Source organism: Barbus barbus (genome assembly GCF_936440315.1).
Source record: "Barbus barbus genome assembly, chromosome: 10".
In the NCBI taxonomy this organism is placed as follows: Eukaryota; Metazoa; Chordata; class Actinopteri; order Cypriniformes; family Cyprinidae; genus Barbus; species Barbus barbus.
This window is the reverse complement of record NC_136738.1, coordinates 25,814,574-25,835,588: the sequence shown is the minus strand read 5'-3', so window position 1 is coordinate 25,835,588 and position 21,015 is coordinate 25,814,574.

Below are 21,015 nucleotides of genomic sequence, written 5' to 3'. Positions count from 1 at the left end.
AGAATTGGCTGCATTAAAGGCTGGGGAAAGTTTTTCAAAGGATGAGAGCAAGAGTCTGGTGATGTCTATGGGTCACAGACTCACTGCTGTGATTGTGTGCAAGGGATCTGCAACTAAATAATAGCTTTTAATCTTTTATATCTGCCTTATGTTCTCTGCCTTATGAACTCTAAAAGTGCTGTTCTTTTTATTTGGTAAAAAATATATGTGTTGAAACAACTAATAATAAAATGTGACATTCTGTAGTTTCGTCTCATATTTGTAAATGTCTTGACTCCACAGCCAACAGAGCAATTTTGTCTTTACTGTTCCAATACTTATGGAGGGTACTCTATATATTTATACACACACACACACACACATGGTCAGAATTGTTGGTACCCTTGGTAAATATGACCAAAGAAGGTTGTGAAAATAAATGTGCATTGTTAATCCTTTTGATCTTTTATTTAAAAAAATCACAAAAATCTAAGCTTTCATTGGAGAATAAGAATTTAAAATGGGGGGAAATATCATCATGAAATAAATGTTTTTTCTCAAATACATGTTTGACACAATTACTGGTACCCCTAAAAATTCTTATGAGTAAAATATATCTGAAATATATTCCCATTCATATTCACAATTTTGAGCACACCAGCGTGATTATGAACATGAAATTATCCAGCTATGGCTTCCAGTTTCACAGAAATATAAATATGAGGGAACACAAAGGCCACATTCCAAATTAATCACTCATCACAATGAGAAAAACCAAATAATATATTTCTGATGTGCAGCAAAAGATAATTGAGCTTCAAAAATTAGAAAGTGGCTTTAAGAAAATAGCTAGAGCAGTAAAAATTCCTATTTCCACCATCAGGTCAATACTTAATAAGTTCCAATCAACAGAAAATGTTATGAATCTACCTGGAAGAGGACATGTGTCTATATCGTCCTAATGCACGGTGAGAAAGAGAGTTTGAGTGGCTAAAGACTCTCCAAGGAGTGAAAAAAAAGTTGTTTGGGAGGGCTTCAAGAAAAAAATCAAGAAGAGAAATGCTTTCACCAAAAAAAAAAAAAAAACAATCTCCAGCATATTCAGTTGTCAGATACGACTGGGACTTCTAATGGGACTGGCTTCTATGGTCAGATGTAACTAAAAAATTAGCTTTTTAGCAGCAAACACTCAAGATGGGTTTGATGAAAACAGGGATAAAAAGTACCCCATGTGTACAATGAAATATACTGCTGTATTTTTAATGTTGTAGGCCTATATTTCTGCTGGAGATCCTGGACATCTTGTTTAGACACATGGCATCAATGATTCTATCAAATACCAATAGATAAAAAATCAAAAAGTGACTGACTCTGTTAGAAATCTTATAATGGGCCATGTTTGGATTAACCAACTGGACAATAATCCAAAAACAAACCTTAAAAACAACACAAAAATGGGTCATGGGCACAAAACCAAGCTTCTGCTATGGCCATTTCAGTCCTCTGACCTGAACCCTGTAGAAAATGAGTAGGGTAAACTGAAGAGGAGGAGCACCGTCATGGAGCTGGGAACCTGAAGGATCTGGAGTGATTCTGGATGAAGGAATGGTCTCTGATCTCTTGTCAGGTGTTCTCTAACCTCATCAGCCATTATAGGAGAAAACTCCTATACTATTTTGGCAAATGGAGGTTTCAAAAAGTATTGAATAAAAGGGTACCGTTAATTGTGTCCAATGCGTATTAGAGAAAAACATTTATTTCATAATGATACCCCCCCCATTTTAAATTCTTATTCTACACTGAAAGGTTGGAATTATGTGAAATTTTTAAAAGGATTAACAATGCAGATTTATTTCCACAGCCTTCTTTGGTCATATTTAACAAGGGTACCAAGAATTCCAACCACGTGTGTGTGTGTATATATATATATATATATATATATATATATATATATATATATATATATATATATATATATATATATATATATATATGCAGTGCTGGGTAGATTACTTACAAATTGTAGTGCGTAAATATATTTACACACACACACACACACACATACATATATATATATATATATATATATACACACACATATATTTATATATACATGTATTAATACAGATATGCACACATGCATGCATACAAACATGGTGTATATTGGTATATTGTGCTTTGTGTCCATGCAGATTGTATTCCACTGCATTTTCCAGTTGCCAGGCTGCATCACAGTTATGAAGGCATTCGTTGGTCCAAAAAGAAGTTGAAACCAGCCTGCGAGGCTTGTCATCATGGTGTGTGTGTATATATAAATATAAGTTCTCTCTGTTTGCCACCCAAGGCTCTGTTCTGTTCTCTGGCTGTGCAACATCTCTCTTAGCCTTCCTGAGTGCGTTCTCATATGATTCGATTACTGCTAACTCACTGAGCTCTGGAGAAGCCAGAGGCGCAAATGGCTTCGGGTCTGGTTTTCAGTGCAATCGCTCCCCTGGCTATTTGATCCGAACATTCAGTGGCTGCTGTCATTGTCATTTGCCGCCACGAAAATGGGTCGTTACCTGCATTTTCATTATCAGTCACGCTAAAGTAAGCTTGGTGAAATGAACCGACATCAGAAGGGCATGGGGGGGGGGGTATCGCTGTGAGGGGACGCTGGGTGGCTTGGAGCAGCTTCTATTGTTCAAACTGCCTTTGAATGGTGGAGCACCCACAGCTGCATCTTCTACTCCTGTCTGCCCTGCATTTTAAATATTTATTTCTCTCTCCCATCATCTGTCATGCGACATTGCAATGTGAATTTAAAGTGAAAAGATCAAAAGCGCTGAATGAATTTCTCTGCAAAGAACATTTGGATCCCAGTCATGCTGAACCACCCAAACAATTACTCTCCTGTCCCTGATGGTGCTACACCACTGATACTTTGCTGATAAATTACTGATCTGTTACATGCATTGAGCTGAGGCAGACAAAGTCCACAACAGTTTTGAGATAACCTATTATGGGGAGCGACCAATAACATTCAATAATGTAAACTGAACTGTTTGTACTTTGCAACTTAATACACTGCAAAAATAATTTTCTTAAAGGAATATTTCACCTTAAAATTATGAAAATTTACTCATCCTCAGAACACCAAAGATGTAGATGAGTTTGTTTCTTCATTGGAACAGATTTGGAAAAATTCTGTATTACTTATATAATTTTTCACCAATGGATCCTCTGCTGTGAATGGATGCTGACAATATGAGAGTTTAAACAGCTGAAAAAAACCTTATTATTCGCTGTGTTATATCTGCCATCCGAGGCTGATTGTGGGGTTCATTGCGTTTAACTAACACTAGGGTGATTAAACGCTATCTGTCACGTGACGTGATCTTTGATCAGTTAATTATTCATATCAGGTTCAAAGACGTAAGTTGTATTTGTACTAAAATCATGGTAACCATAGTAACTCTGGTTTTACTATGATATTTGAAGTTAAAGCACATTAAACAGGACACCTACCATGCTATTTACCACAGTAACTGTGGTTTTACTGTGATATTTGAAGTTAAAATGCAAACATGACACTTTACCATGCTATTATCATAGTAACTGTGGTTTTACTGTGATATTTGAAGTTACCACAGTAATCACAACACTTACCATGCTTTTAATACATTTTAATGTAAAGTCCAAAAAACATAATTTAGATCAGTACTTTTTCCATCTTGCAGTTCATTCATATCATTTTATATCTTAAATATTTTGCTCACATATTTTTTTTAACATTCTCAATATAATGCTATTTTATTTTCTCTCCCCTTTCTTTTATTATTATTATTATTAATATTATTTTTTTTAGCTGAGAAGACCTAAAGAACCCAGTCAACGCAGTCTTGTTTGTGGAGAGGTATTCATTCAGAAACAGAGAAGACAGAAAGAAGACATTTGCAGTGGTAGGTCAGTGTTAGATTTGCCCTTTTATCAAACATTCCTGCTTATAATTTGCACAACATTTGTTGTTTCTTAAACTTTGTCTTAAAAACTCCCCATAGCCCCATTAGTAAGAAGAACTGTAAACAAAGTCTCGCATCAGAGTATTAATATCAAAACTCTGGCCATTTGATAATACCTAGAATATCAAAATCAACTGCGGGTGGGAGATCGTTTTCCTATTTAGTGCCAAACTCTGGAAAAATCTACCTAACACTGTTCGGGAAGCAGACACTCTGTCAGTTTAAATCTAGATTAAAGACCCATCTCTTTAACCTGGCTTACACATAATAAACTATCACATTTCTATAATTCAAATCCGTTAAAGGATTGTTAGGCTGCATTAATTAGATCAACCGGGACCGGGAACACTTCCCAAAACACCCGATGTACTTGTTACATCATTAGAAGAATGGCATCTACGCTAATATTAGTCTGTTTCTTTCTTACTGCGAGGTCACCATAGCCACCCAGATCCAGACTGTATCCAGATCAGATGGTCACTGCAGCCACCCGGATCCAGTCCGTATCCAGATCAGATGGTGAATCAGCACCTAGAGATGACCTCTACAGCCCTGAACGCCAGCGGAGACCAAGACAACTAGATGAGCCCCAGAGACTGATCCCCAGTGAAGACCCTGTCTCCTAGATGTCTGTGATATCTTAAACGCTGTCTAGGTAGGCATCTCACTAGGTTTTGGAACAGAGATCAGAAGATATTTGTTCCAGAAGTTTTGGTGGCATCCAACAAAAAATGGAAGATGTCTTCTAAGAGCTCAAAAGCTTGAATAAAGATAAAACGATTTAAAGTAATCTCTTTCATTATAGAACAACAGATGCTGCTCAGGCTTTACAGATAAGATGGCTTCATCTCTGAGAACTGACAAAGCGGCAGGACACGGCAGAATGGAGACCGGACAAAAATGTCAGCTTTTATTCATAATAAGAAAATCTTTCTTTCTTCATTCCTTCCATTTTTTTCCCCCCTCAGATTGCGTTCCATAAAGAATCTTAAAATATTACTCTTTTTAAAACCTTTAAAATATTAAAATGCCATTTTATCATTCCCAGATGCTTTATGGGTTTCTCCTAACATGGTTTCTTTCTCTTAAAAGCTCCTTTTTGAAAACTTTATCCGTTACAATGCTTCTGTGTGATGTTAAAAGTAATTTGATATTACTTTTTTGGTTTAACATGCATTTACATTAACGTAATGATTATTTACAGTGCACATGAACTGTCAATGCTTTTGAGGCTTTTAATCAGGCAAAAGCTGAACATAACAGCAGTGTGTGCGTGCTGTCAGCAGTTGAAGTCTGCTCCTGTCAGGCGCAGCGCCATACGTGTGGTATGTGTCTTCATTATGTTCAGAGAGGACAGTTAGTCACGCGTGACTCAATAACATCCACAAAACAACAGAGTGAGGATCTGTCTGCATGAATCAAAAACATTCATATGTGTGCACAATAAAAATCTTTTTAATGAATCAATCTTTACAAATTGTTCTTTGTTGTATTTCTATGTGTTTTTGGCCTATTTAAACATAACCTTTCTGTTCTACTATCCATTTCATGACTGAGAAATGCAGGAATACTCAAAGTTTATAGCTTGGGGCCACTTGCTAAAAGCGTGTGTGGTGATTCAAGATCAGAGAATAAAATTACATGGTAAGTAGCCCTATTTTCATTTAGTATTTGTATATCCTGATACGTTATGTCACAATATATATAAAAAAAGGTTAAAATAATTGTGAAACCTTTTTTTGAATTAATCTGATTTAAAAACTGTAAATGTCAAAATATTAATTTATAAATGAAATGTAAAGTAAATGTAATTAATAAATATAAATATAATTAAATAAATGTTAATTATATAATTTTATATGATATCTTATTACCAATGTTCAGTTTTGATATCTTGATGCTTGATTAATCTACAAATGAAGTAGAATTGAAACATTTTATATGTCTTACATAATATGGTACTCAATATATTAAACAGTTTACATAAACTAAAACGACATTATATTTAATTTCTATAGGGGTCATGCATTATATTATATTATTTAAACTAATATATTATATTATATTTAAATATTTTATGTTTAATGAATAAATTAATAATTCATTTTTTTTTTTTAACACAACAAGGTCATTAATTGGCACCAATTGTTACTTTACGACCATATGTTATTCTGAAGGAACAACCAAATAGTAACATCAGCTAATGATTCTTACCCACAATGTAATTTCCATCTTAACAAAAATGCTAAAATATCTTGCTCCTCCTGCATTGTTCAGCGTACTTCTGTGTAGCTTGTGCTCTTTTATTCATGGGCTTTCTAAAATGCAAGAGAAATGCCACAGAAATGCTCCCAGAATCCTGATTTGTGCCTCCTCTGCAGCAGAGCATTAGTGACTGAGAGCCCATGAGTCTTCCAAGATCATTGTTGAATACATCGGGGACCTGAGGAACTGTGTGTCAATAAAATGTAGCAAAAACATGTGTTCAGAATACAGCGCTCAGAAATAACCCTTGCAAATAAAAGTGCTTCCACTGTATGCAATTAAGTCAGTGACACAATTTTTTTGGTCATGGGTATAATAGAGGGTTAAACAAGCAAACGTTTTGCTTTTGACAGAACAGAGCTCTTTTGTGCTGCAGTGTGGTCTTGTAAAAAAGCTAAATCACTGAACCATGGTATACATTTGAAAGCCATGGAGCTGCAGAGGCTTAAAAGTTACCGTATTGGTATTTAGATATGCTTTAAATCCGTTTAGGGGTCTAACTTCAATTTATAGATTGTTTCTAACTCTCTTAAATCAGATGCTGCCCTGGCTTCCTAGCTTCCACTAGCAATGCCCAATAAAGAAACTGTCAGTTTGAGTTAAGCAATTCTGGCTAGAGTTAGAAAGGACTGTCATATCCATGCTAATTCATAAACCAAAGGCAGCAAAGAGTTTATTAATATGTTTCTAGTGCTTTTTCAATTCAGGGATCTGGGCAGAGGTTTCTGTATATAGTTTAGAGAACAACAAATGGTTGTTGGTAATATTTAGTGCTCAAATTCATAAAGCAAAATTATGAGAGTGACAGTTTTTGGTTTGTTTGTTTTTATTTGTGTGTTTTATTTTCAGTTTAGTTCCTTCCTTGTTGGTTTTCATTTTTTTTTTTATTATTATTATTATTTTTTTTATTTACTGCTTATTTCATTTTAATTTTAGGCTCAGTTCAAACTTTTTAGGTCTGCCAGAGATAACTGGTATCATTTTAAAATGTGTACAGATGTATATATTTTTTATTTCAAACAATGTATCAAAAACTAAAATGAATGTGCCCATTTTATTTTAGTTTAGTATCGTTTAGTTTCAGTTACAACTATTTAGTTTAATGTTTACATTTTGTAATATGCTACATTTAGTTTACATTTTTAATGTTTACATTTAAGAATACACTACAGTATTAATTTTGCCATTGATATAGCGATTGCTGCTGATATGGCGTTAAATCATAAATAAATAAATAAATAAATAAAATAAAAATAATTATGTAGATTTTTATTTTTTGTTTTGTTTTTGTTTAGTGATGGAAAAGTATTTTACTTTCTTTTTTCCGTCAGTTTTCAAAAACACATTTTGTCTGCCGTTGTAGCGTTTTTGCTTTTAATTACATGAAAATGCTATGCCACCTGAGGGAGCTTCATCAGAGCCTGATCAATCACTGTTAAAGCGACTATCATTCTTGCTTTCGTTGATGTTGTGTCATTGCTGCATTGCTGGAGAGCCAGCGTCTGATCTGAGCTTCAACAGTCAACTATTTGCTTCTGTTGTCCTTCAGAAAGACATGACGTGGCACTAAAAGGGATGACTGTGGGGAGATGCCAGGTTGGCAAAGGCTGTAATGGATATGGTGGGTGGTGGCTCGGCTCCTGCCAAACTTTGAGACGAATGATTGTGCAGTCAACATCGCAATGTGTGCAGTCGTCACGCATCAGCACAGAGTCGAATCAAAAAACCGTTGCCTCTAAATAAGCCACTTGAGAAAATGATCTCCCTTGTCTTTTGGCTAATTGCTAATGTGAAGAAGCATGTAGGATTTTGTCTGTTTATGAAGAATGGGTAAGATAGTTGGCTGTGTGAATTATTACTGGCTGAAAGTGGTACAGTGTGCGGAGAAGAAATAGGTGGCATATATCAGTAAGAGCCTGTGGTGTTAAATAAAAAAATTGTCTTCTGCGCTGTTCCTCTAGATGAACGGCCCTGCCATCAGTCACCTGCGCAACCCCTGAGATATCTTATTGAAACTCAAGCATGTTCTTGCTTCCGGTGATGATGGTTTCATGTTGCTTCCATTTGAATTTGTTTGAAAACAAACCTCAGACAAATGCTGTATCCTGCCAGCAACGGCAGAGGAAACAATGCTAGCTGGCATCATGTTGTTGTGCACCTGTCCAAGAACATATTCCTCAAGTCGTGACCAATTTAACTTGCCCATGGCTACTGTAATGAGATTTCTGACTGTACCACATCAAAGGGACTATATGAGTGTGCTGAGTTACGTTAATAATGTTGAAGGTAATTGCGCTACACTACATGGTGACCTTTTGTGCTCGTGAGCTGCCAATAATTAGCTAGCCCATTGTTGTGAAAGAAACCTACAGTGCAAGTCCAATTAGGAGTAATTGACTGCTCCATAAAATATAAAATAGTGATATAAATAGTGTTTTGTGCAGTATGGCGGTATCGTCATTACGTATAGTGAAGTTATCAGCAAAGGTATGTATTGATTCCAGTCATTTAAATTGTGAGGCCGATTTTCCATGCGTTCAAGTTGGTCAAGCAAATTCGCTCTTTTGTGTTCATTCTTTTCAATGAATCAGTTAATCAAGTTGGAAAAATGGTCTTGGCGTTTTTAAATTAACATGCATTTGATCAAAGTACAGTTGATTATATCATTTTCTAGGTAGTTATTAGCTAAGGTGGCTAAAATGTCAGTAGCTTGTCCACCATGGTTTTGTATTTTAAGAACAATATTTATGCTGTAAATGTAAACCCATTATATTTAGAACTGCTCCCTTTGAGGAATCACAATCCTCTGTAAAGGTTTTGCACTGGTTCAGCGATGTTGTCATTATTACAGAAGACTAACAGCTGCTATAGATATAAAACTCCACATACATCTGCCTTATTGTCATGCATCCATTTCATACAGAAGGCAGTGCAATTCAAGGAATCAACTGCAAAATCCAATCAACACCTCGATGGCCCTTAGTACACCTCGTGTTGCATATTGCATCTCAAATGTGTCTCTTGTGATCACTTGTGATTGAATTTTTTCAAGGAGAGGGTCTTGTGACTACATACATCAGTTACTGTGTCAGCATGTCAATGAATGAATGTAGGTAACACTTGCTGTTGAATCTATACATCACCATATATTTGATGGTATGTCTGGTATATGATGATATGATGGTATATTAAAGCGTCTGCTAAATAACTAAATGTATGTGTTGAATGAGAGCGGATAGGATATTATTGGGACATTTCGACATTTCTTGTGTCGCCTACAAAAACACCAAAGCTGAGTGTGTCTGACTGTAATTGCCTATCTTGACCTGCTTTATTTTAGTCTTTGCTGGGTCAAAAAGCTAAATGAGAATAAAGACAGGTCTGGTTTGATTAAAACAAACTCTGGTGCAATTGCTGTATTAGTGCATTTCATTTCAATAAGTGTGAATGCTGTCATTCAAATCTTGGTGCACAACAAACAAGTGGACTAAGACCCACTTTTTCAGGGGTTTGGCAGAAATATGAATTTACTGCAGTCCGAAGACATCTAAATGAACCCAAACAGGACATGATTTCACAAGATATAACCCTAAAAGTGAAAGAATGCTCAAACATACCTGATGCTTTTTGGCGTATAATTTTGCCCATTAGAATTGGGTTCAGACATTAGAACCGCCATCTTCTTACAGCAGATTTCCCTGTGTGCAACAGAGGTATTCCTGGTGCAGTTTTGACTCTTTTACATGTTTTTAAGGTCTTTTTAAATTCTTAGCTTGTAAAAATACCATATACACACATACAACTAGCGCATTTAACCTAGAACACTTTAGGTATCTTTAGGTTTGATGTTAACAATTACAGTGTGAATGCTAAGTGAACCAGGACTAGATATATTATTAAATTTTTTTGGTCTAGCCCATATAACCAAGAGAACCGAACTAAAAGTGTTACTATAACACACCCTACAACTGCACTGAACGAAATAAATTGGACATATCCTAAAACTCCACTCATGTGTTCCCCATCAGAGTGTTTCATTGCCAATTCCAGGCTGTAGATGTTGAATATGCTAAGCTATATAGCTCTTGTCCTTCAGTGAGTATGGAAGGTTGAGACCATAAAATATAAAAATTCAACTACTGTGCATCAATGTGCATCATTGCTAAAATGCCACATGGAGAGAGCAGAGTTGAGACTTAAAAGATTTTTCCACTCTGTGTGATTGGAAAGGGGGAAATAAATCTGGTCGAACGGTAAATCACAGAGATGGCTTGTTTCTATTTATGCTGGCGACAAATGATAATGGCTCTAGATTTAAGGCAATTTTGATTATTCCAGCGTTGTATGTAAGAAAATGGGGACTACAAAGGGAGGCATATAATCAGATAATTCTGTTTGATAGATATTAGCCTACAATCCAGAAACTTACTTTGTATAAGGAAGATTGTAGCGAGAACAGTGGCCAGCAAGGACACATGGCTGACATGGAAATAGATAAATGTAGATCATACCAGTAAATAAAGTCTGTCAGAGACTGGACATATGTATTAACTTAATTCAATTTCATAATAGCTCAAAAACCAATGCCAAGATCCAACCCATCTGTAGGCCTGAGGTTATTTGAGGTTAGAGACTTTGAGTCGATCTAAAGTGGTAATTTTATTTAAAGTTTAAACTATTTTTGTGTGTTCAAAATTGAAATAATTTTCTAGTTTAATAGAACATTTACTCAACCTCAGGCTTCTGAAGATGTAAATTTAGCAGATTTTGGTTTACGACATAGCCATGAATCATCCATAGCAAGTGGTAGGGAAGAAACATCACAGGATCTGTATTCACACTTGTTTTTTTTCTTTTCTTTAAAAAATAAATAAATTCAGTGAAATGCATTGTTCCAGTTCACTATAAAGCTAAACAGTTAAAGAAGCTTTACCAGTGCAAAATACAAACATTGATTTGGAGTCGCTTCTCACTCATGTAGGACAGGGTTATTGATGACCTGTCTTATCTTAGATAGAACTTACACTACAGCCTATCCTGAGAGACCAAACCTCTGCACATTCACAGGCTGTTTGGCAAAGGGCTCGGGTTCCTCTGTGGAGCAGCAGATAGTGATGAGGGGAGATAAGGTTTGACCGGAGGCCTGATTGGTGAAGTGTTTCTGAGAAAATAAATAGACATCAAAGTAAGGACTTTTGAAACATCTGCAAGGCCAATATATTTTGTGAATGTCTGTCTGGTAGTATACTGCATATACTGTGCTTAGATTCTCTATTATATGATTTATTGATAAAATGTGCTATTTATGCATATAGATGCATATAGAAGAGTAAGAAGGGGAAAAATGCCTTCCACTACACTTTTATTTGTTTATCTGAAAAAAATAAAATATTCAACAAGGATGCATTAAATTGATCAAAGGTAACAGTAAATAAATTTAAACTTTTCCAATACATTTCCAATAAATGCATTTTTTCTTAATTCTGTTCTTATTGACAGATGCAATGTTTATTCTATCGGAACAGTTTTGAGATTAACTGATCTAATTTTTGTCATTGTATAATAGTGTGTTGCGTTTATGGTGCCTTTTGATGTAATTTTTATGCATATTTTAATGGAGAATTTGTGGGCCCAGTATTTCATTACGATTTTCAGTCTTTTGTTATAAGGTGAAGTTGGGTAAAGATGACCTCCTCAGAAGTGGGGCAGGAGACCCCCAGAGGCATGTTGTTGCTGGTGTTATTGTTATTTAACACATGGCTCTCTGGAATACTTGATTGGTCAGCATTCAGTGATAAGACACTTCTGAATAATGTGCCTGACAACACTGCAGAACTGACCCCTCATTCAGGATTTCTGTGTTTTATATATATATATATATATATATATATATATATATATATATATATATATATATATATATATATATATATATATATATATATCATTGCTTACCTATTTAATAATTATTATAATGAATCGAGTCATCTACAACCCCAATTCTGGAAATGTTGGGATGTTTTTTTTTTTTTTTTAATTAAATGAAAACTAAAAGAATTTCAAATCACATGAGCCAATATTGTATTCACAATATAACATAGATAACATAACACATGTTATGATATTTGTTATGTTACTGAGAGATATTTACAATTTTATGCACAAAATGAGCTCATTTCCAATTTGATGCCTGCCACAGTATAATTGGGACAGGGGCTTGTTTACCATGGTGTAGCATCTCCTCTTCTTTTCAAAACAGTTTGAAGACGTCTGGGCATCGAGGTTGAGTTTTGGTGTTGAAATTTGGTTCCATTCTTGCCTGATATAGGTTTCCAGCTGCTGAAGAGTTTGTGGTTGTCTTTGACAATTTTTTTAGTTTAATGATGCGCCAAATGTTCTCTATAGGTGAAAGATCTGAACTGCAGGCAGGCCAATTAAGCCCCTGGACTCTTCTACTACGAAGCCATGCTGTTGTAATAGCTGCAGTATGTGGTTTTGCATTGTCCTGCTGAAATATACAAGGCCTTCCCTAAAATAGATGTCATCTGGAGGGGAGCATATGTTGCTCTAAAGCTTTTATATACCTTTCAGCATTCACAGTGCCTTCCAAAACATGCAAGCTGCCTATAACGTATGCAATTATGCACCCCCTATACCATCAGAGATGCTGGCTTTTGAACTGAACGCTGATGACACACTTGAAGGTCTCCCTCCTCTTTAGCCCGGAGGACACAGCATCCGTGATTTCCTACAAGAATGTCAAATTTGGACTTGTCTGACCATAGAACACTTTTCCACTTTGAAACAGTCCATTTTAAATGAGCCTTGGCCCACAGGACACAACGGTGCTTCTGGACCACACTCACATATAGCACATACAGATTGTGTTTAATGACAGTGGTTTTTGGAAGTATTCCTGGGCCCATTTAGTAATGTCAATGAGAAAATCATGCCGATGAGTGATGCAGTGTCGTCTGAGGGCTCAAAGACCACAGGCATCCAACAAAGGTCTTCAGCCTTGTCCCTTACACACACAGAGATTTCTCCAGTTTATCTGAATCTTTTGATGATGTTATGCACTGTAGATGATGAGATTTACAAAGCCTTTGCAATTTGACGTGGAGGAACGTTGTATTTAACGTATTCCACAACCTTTTTACGCACTCTTTCACAGATTGGAGAGCCTCTGCCCATCTTTACTTCTGAGAGACTCTGCCCCTCTAAGACATCTCTTTTTATTTTTAATCATGTTACAGACCTGATGTCAATTAATTAGTTTCTAGATGTTCTCCCAGCTGAATCTTTTCAAAATGTCTTGCTTTATCAGCCCTTTGTTGCCCCTGTGCCAACTTTTTTTAGACCTGTAGCAGGCATCAAATTTGAAATGAGCTCATTTAGTGGATAAAAGTGTCAAATTTCTCCGTTTAAACATTTGTTATGTGATTTGAAAGTCATTTGGTTTTCACTTTATTCAAATTTAAAAAACGTACCAACATTTTAGGAATTTGGGTTGTACGTTATTCAGTTAGATCTGAAGTATAACTCAAATGGAATCAGTTAATAGAGTTTTTGTTATTTGCAACTCAGATGTAGATCATTTCTAAAGTAAAATAATTGAGTTTAGTAATGCATGAGGTTAGGTTCAATACGGGCCAAAAAAAAAAAAAGAATAAATAAAATTAAACATAATATTTCATGGTTTGTTACTATTTTTGAAAAATATATTCAAACCACAATGAGGTGCATTCCACTAGAAAATTCATATGTTGAAATCCAGTATTTATGAGCACTTTAGAACATTTCTACTTGGGTCCACACACACACACACACACACACAAAATGTAAGTCCAATTTTTTGCAATGCTCACGTTGCTCATTAATATTGGATTTCAGCATATGGATTTTCAAGTGCCACTCTTCTGTTGTGACGTGAAGTACACTATCAACATTTACTAAATCCACTTGAAGCCATGTATGTTTTTATTATGCCAATTAAAGCATGTATGTTTTTGTGACTTTGTATCATGATGCTACCTTAAATGAGATGAGATAGATTTTGTATATTCTACATTGCATCAGTAATAGCAGATTTTCCTTAGGAATCTCACCTCATATTCCTCTACACTACCATGCTTTTAGGCTGTGTGGCACATCTACTGCGCTTCCATGTCCCTTGTGGTTCAGGTGGATGCTCTGTCTTTGTGTCATGGCTTTTTGTTTTCCAGTCCTAATTCTTCTTGGCAGAGTAACACAAGGCTATGCTATGTGAAGATTTATGGGGCGGAGAGAGCTACAGTGACAGGCACTGGCAGAGCGTCTCCTGGGACAGAGTTCCTGGGCTGACACAAATGCTGCAGAGTGTTCCCAAGATCCTTTCTTCAGCCAGTATATGGAACATTTTAATAGGATATGTGGCTTGCAATGTTTGGGAAGCTACTTTGAAATTGTAGCTTTGCAATATATACATATAATTTAAACTACAGTCCAACTACCATTTTGAAAAGGTTCTTTTATGTAAGGTACTCTGAATTTTTTTTTTTCACTTATATATAAAATATATTATATAAACTTAATAATCACAAAGACACACAATGAATCAAACATGACTGAAATGGTATTTTCTTGTACTCCAGATACTCCAGTCATCTTTTTTTAAGTTACAAATTCAGTGATTCGAATCTATTCCTATGTTGATTAGATTGTTTCTTAACTGGAACAGATTTGGAGAAATTTAGGATTATCACTTGCTCACCAACGGATCCTTTGCAGTGAATGGGTGCCGTCAGAATGAGATGAATGATAAAAATATCACAATAATCATTAACATCTTGTGAAGTGAAAAGCTGCATGTTTGTAATAAATTCATAATTTTGATGTTTTGAACTTTAAAAAGTTTCTTTTGTCTAAAAGAATCTATATAATCCTTAATAATGCCTGCTCCTGTAAAAATAAAATAAAATAAATAAAAAATAAAGAGCCCATCACGTTTTTTTAGCGGGATGCAATGGTTTGAAGTTAAAAACGCCATAATATTGGATTTGTTTATTACAAACATAAAGCTTTTTGCTAATTGCTAATTTTGCTAATTGCTGGATTTTTTTGATCATGTGGATTACTTGTGGATTACTGCAATGTATTTTTCAGTTGTTTGGATTCCCAATCTGACGGCACTCATTCATTGCAGAGGACCCATTGGTGAGTTCAAAACGATGCCCAAATATATATATATAGTTTTAAAATAGTCATATACTATAATTCTATGGCAACATAATTCATAATTTAGTCAGATATTTATTTTAATAGCCCAAAACCGGTGAGGTTTGAATGAATTATTGAAACAGTGAAGTGTAAAGCATTAAGTAAAATTTCCTTCTTAAACCTGCATCCTGGCCAAAATACATTGAGGCAGCAGATGCAAATGTCACCTGAAACATCTGTCCCTTATCAAGATATGAAAGTAGATTTCTATACCCATAATGAAATGCTGTGATCATATCAGCAGCCTAGTGATAAACTGCACTTGACTTCATGGACACACATGTGAGCTGGTTACAAGATGGAAGCCATGTTTATATGCCTTGTAAATGATCAGTCATAACATCTGTAGGCTAGACTAGAGGTTTATGACTGTCAACAAGACTACAAAATATGGAGCTTGTGGTCAATGCTTGACCACTTGAAAGGTCCAATTAGTGCTGAGAGATACTGTGTCATGTCTGATCTCAGCATCCGCTCAAAACCATCACCTCAGTCTCCTCCAGGCCAAAGGAAGCAGACTGAAGTGATAAGATGACTCTGCTTTCACAAATAGAGCTTTGATTTCTGATAAAGTGAGTTACAGTTCAGTCTGGGGTAATAATGTAGTTCTGCAACTTTTTCCATGTAATCCAGTTCCTTTATGTAGTGCATTTTTAAGAGTAGGCCAAATGTCTACTTTTATGAAATATAATTTCAGTAGAAAGAAAAGGAAAGCATATCCAGAGGGCCAAAATGGTATAATGAAGGCAAGAAATTCCTCTAAGGCAAAATATACAAAATTGCCACTCTTTTCCCCTCCTTTGACACAATTGGCGCAAATTCACACATAAACATACAGAGAAATGCACAATCACATTTAGTCTTCACATCACGTCAGGGCCTAATATAGCTCAGTTCATCTGGAAACAATTCTGAACAGTTTTAAAACAGCATCACACAACAACCTGACAGGAAAACATACTTAAGTGTAGCACCACTCAGGTCACATATACTTTTCAGTTCGCAACCCTTTTCCTGACAGATACGTCTAATGACATAGTAGCAAAATAAAAGAGTGTGCATTGTTTGGTAGACTTTCAAATACAGGGTTACTACTTTGGTGAAAATTGCTTTTATAAAGTGCCGCCAGGCTCAAGAGATTTTCACCGCAAGTCAGCCACTGAAAGGCAAACACTATTCATGACTGCGACGAATCGTATTTTAGCAAAGCAATGGGAAATCTGGAAATGAAACGTTTTATCAAGGTTTGCAAGAAATAGGTGCTAGGCTATATATATAAAACAGTCAAAAGTCAAAAGAAGGTTACATAAAAATATCACATCAACAAAGTGTTAAATAAAACAACTATCTATCTATCTATCTATCTATCTATCTATCTATCTATCTATCTATCTATCTATCTATCTATCTATCTATCTATCTATCTATCTATCTGATTTTATTTAAACAAAAATACAGTAAAAACAGTAACATTGTGAAATTAAAATTTTATATTTTTTTTATGATTTAATATACTTTAAAATATAATTTATTCCTGTGGTGGCAAAGCTGAATTTTCATCAGCGATTACAAGTTTCTAGACTAAAAGCCTACTTTTTTTTATTTTTTTGTTTTGTTTTGTCCATATCCTGGTCCTTTTGTGTCTGATTGATCAGTGCACATTATTTCAGAAAAAATAATATCCTAGATGAATATTGTATTATAATTAAACAAATAAATGTAACACACATTATATAAACAATGTTCTTATTTTTTTTGGTATTTTTTTTTTTTGCCAACAACGTTGATTCCTGTTATCTTACCGTCGTCCACTTTTCAATGCTTTTTCTTATTAAATATTGAATATCTGTTTCTTAGTAAATATGTTTGATTTGGGCTGTGAAGGCTGTGTACATTTACTAAAGAATCTTTCACTAAGTGTGCGTCATTACTGTAGCCTGTCTGATATCCGATTAGCCAGTTGTTGTTCTCCTGTGCATGTTTAAATTCTTTCTCTCCTGGTATTCGTTCAGTTATCTCTCTCATTTTTTCTTTCTGTGACCTTGGCATTGCGCTGTCAGCAAGCTTCCCCTCCCAATTATCAGCACCGCAGCAGGGCAGAGGACCTGCTCTGATTCAGCAATTAATGCCCCCTCCACCTGCTCACTGTGACACACCTCCTCTAGAGACTTCACTCGCCCCTCACATCTCAAGGAAAAGATGTAACTGTTGAAGCAAGGTAAGTGAGGAATAGGAGGAAAAGAGAAAGTTACCTACTAAGCATAAATAAATAATCAGCTTCTTTACTCAAGCTTGTTGTTTTATAGCTAGGCTACCATCAAATATACATGCCGTGTAGACAGCTGTCACACAAACGAAAGGACCAGGATGCATTTTTAAACTTTAATGTTACAAAGATTCTCGAGCTCCATAGGATCTCATTCATAATGTGCGTGCATTTACTGTGCATAAACAATAAAACAGTGATAAATACAGGCGATTGACCCTAACTGCTAAACTATGATTTAAAATAAATAAATAAAATCAATTGATTACGTCTGTATCCATGTCATTCCGAATCCGACGTGACCCAAATATGACATTGCGGCTCTGAATGATTCACTGACCGAGTCTGATTCAAGCATCAGGCTATAAGTTCATAAGAGTCCTTTGTTTGCGAATTGGATCGCGCTGTGTTTGTTAATGAAAGTGGCGTCACAGGAGCTCAGTGTGGGTACATTCAATGACGCCTGTTAGTTTTTCCTCTTTATTTACATTGTCACCAGTGTTGGGGAAAGTTACTTTTAAAAGTAATGCATTACAATATTGCATTACTCCCTAAAAAGTAACTAATTACGTTACTTAGTTACTTTTAATGGAAAGTAATGTGTTACGTTACTTTTGTATTACTTTTTAAATCTGGGAAGGGCTTTCTTGTTTGCTTTTAATATAAAAAAGTTATATTTTTGGCAAACGTAAGAGCCCTTTCACACCAAAATTGAAATGAATAAGCTTCAGGCTGAAGGGAAAGTAAATTCACATCCATCTGTACAGTAGAAAGCAGAAGAAGAAAGCTGAACACACTTCAGCAATAATAAAAAAAAAATGTTTATCTTGAGTAATTTTTGATTATTAGTATGGTTGAATTGGATCATCGAAGGTCAGCAGCAAAGACATTGGTTAATAAAATGGGATTAAATAGATAAAGAATATTTGTTATTTAACATTTAATTATTGCAGGTTTGTGTCGTATTTGCGAGTTACATTTCACAGTTTTTTATTCATCTTGAGGAATAATTATTATTATTTTTTTGCGAGTGAGTGAATTAATGCATGAATTAAAGGGGTCATATGATGCTGCTAAAAATAACATTATTTTGTGTATTTGGTGTAATGCAATGTGTTTATGTGGTTTAAAGTTCAAAAAACACATTATTTTCCACATACTGTACATTATTGTTGATCCTCTAAGCCTTTTTAAAAAAATTTTACAAAGTCGATTTTTACAAAGCTCATCGTTCTGAGAAGCGAGGCGTGCTCTGATTGGCCAGCTATCAAGTGCATTGTGATTGGCCGAATACCTCAAGCGTGAGACGGAAATGTTACGCCCCTCACCTTATTGTGATGGCGTTTCATGGCGCGACCACACAAAAACAATAAAACCCATTACAAACGAGGCATTTGTTGCATCCAGTGGGGACATAATTACTGATTATAATGATTTATACTGTGTTTTTAAACATTACCATGTCTGCATTTGTGATCACAGAAACGACAAACAAGCACTACTCTACACTGCTCAAAACTCACGTTTGAATCGTCAGTGGCAGAAACATACTAACAGGCTGTGAGTCAGACGCGCCAGACTGTCCTTGCAAAGTTGGAATTGCCCCACTTTATAGAAACAGCCTTTGTGCACAGCTGGCATTGTAGGCTACTCTTCCAGGTTCAGGAAATAGTCCTCCGTAAAATGTGCTGCACACACTCTAATATTTGGGTTTAACGATTCTGGAACAGTGTTGTAAATACAACTTAACCACTGACTTCTAGTTGTGTCCTCTTTTGGAAGCCCAAACAAAGTAGTTTCGCTTTCACAATGAAACAGCATCTCCAGGACATGGCGCCGGCGGCAACAACAATACTACAGCGAGAATAAGATCTCTTTGGTTTTGAGACTTTAGTCTTTGTAACTTCAGGGATCTTATCTATGTACAAACAGCTTGTAACACTTCAAAGAGAAAGGAAAACTTGAAATTGCATCATATGCATACCTTTAATGCATTTTCACATTTATTCTAGAACTACAGTAACATCTTACTCGGGATTTCTCTCAACATGGGAACAAGAGAGCCTTCAATCTATAAATGGGAAAAAAGTAACTGGAGTTACTTATTTGAAAAAGTAACTCAGATATTTTCTTATATATAAAAAAGTAATGTGTTACTTTAATAGTTACTTGAAAAAAGTAATCTGATAACGTAACTCACGTTACTTGTAATACATAACCCCTAACACTGATTGTCACCTATCAAAGTATTATAATCACACAGATTAAAATACACAGAACAAAAATATACCTATAAATCTACACAGCGATTCATGGTAGGCCAACGATTTAAAAGTCATTGCTAAGTCACAATGACGCAATTAGTAGTGCTTGTTTAGCTGTTTACGTCGCCTGAAGACTAATCTCAAGAATGACTGACAAAAGACTGAATGGAGACACGGGGGCTGTTTTGAAAGAGTTTGACAACACATGCATTCGCAAAATAAGCTTTAAATAGATAGGACTATAATTTATTTTCATAAAGTAAGGTTATTTAAAAAAATTTGGAATGAAACGACCAAAAATAGATAATTGTAAAGTACAAGTTTCCATTTAAAATACTGCAAATTAGGACTTAATTAGTTGAAACCACCGGTCTGTATACTATTTGCTGTGATAAATCTTTTAAAATGAAAGCTGCGTCAGAAATGGCATACTATCTAGAATGTACTAAATTTGGTTTGAAACTTACTTTGATATAGCTAAACAAGTATGCTCTATATAGGCTAGTATTAATATGGGTAGTATGAATAAAATTTGGACATACTACAGTAGGCATCCCTACTACTTCTGGCGCTTCCTCTCCCGTGGCCTCATGAGTGTCCAAAGTGTCCATCTGAGGCCATGTCCACACCTACAGGGGTATTTTTATAAACTGACCTTTTCCTTCCGTTTTAAATCTCTGTCCACATGAAAACGCAAACGCATGCTATGAAGCACTGTCAAGAGTATGCCAAACCAACAGGTGGCGATATAATCTCAACCGTAAAGCCATGTTGGCCAATCAGAAGTCTGAAAAAGCTTCCAGTAGGTGGAGATAACAGTGACTCCGATATCACAAGCCAAAATCTCCGGTTTCACTGTCTACACGATAACACTGCACCCGGGGTTTATGAAAATCTTCACCCTGGCAGGAGTTTTAAAAAATGTTCAGTTTCAGTGACCTGGTGCAGCGTTTGCATGTGGAGGAACAGCCAAACCACATAG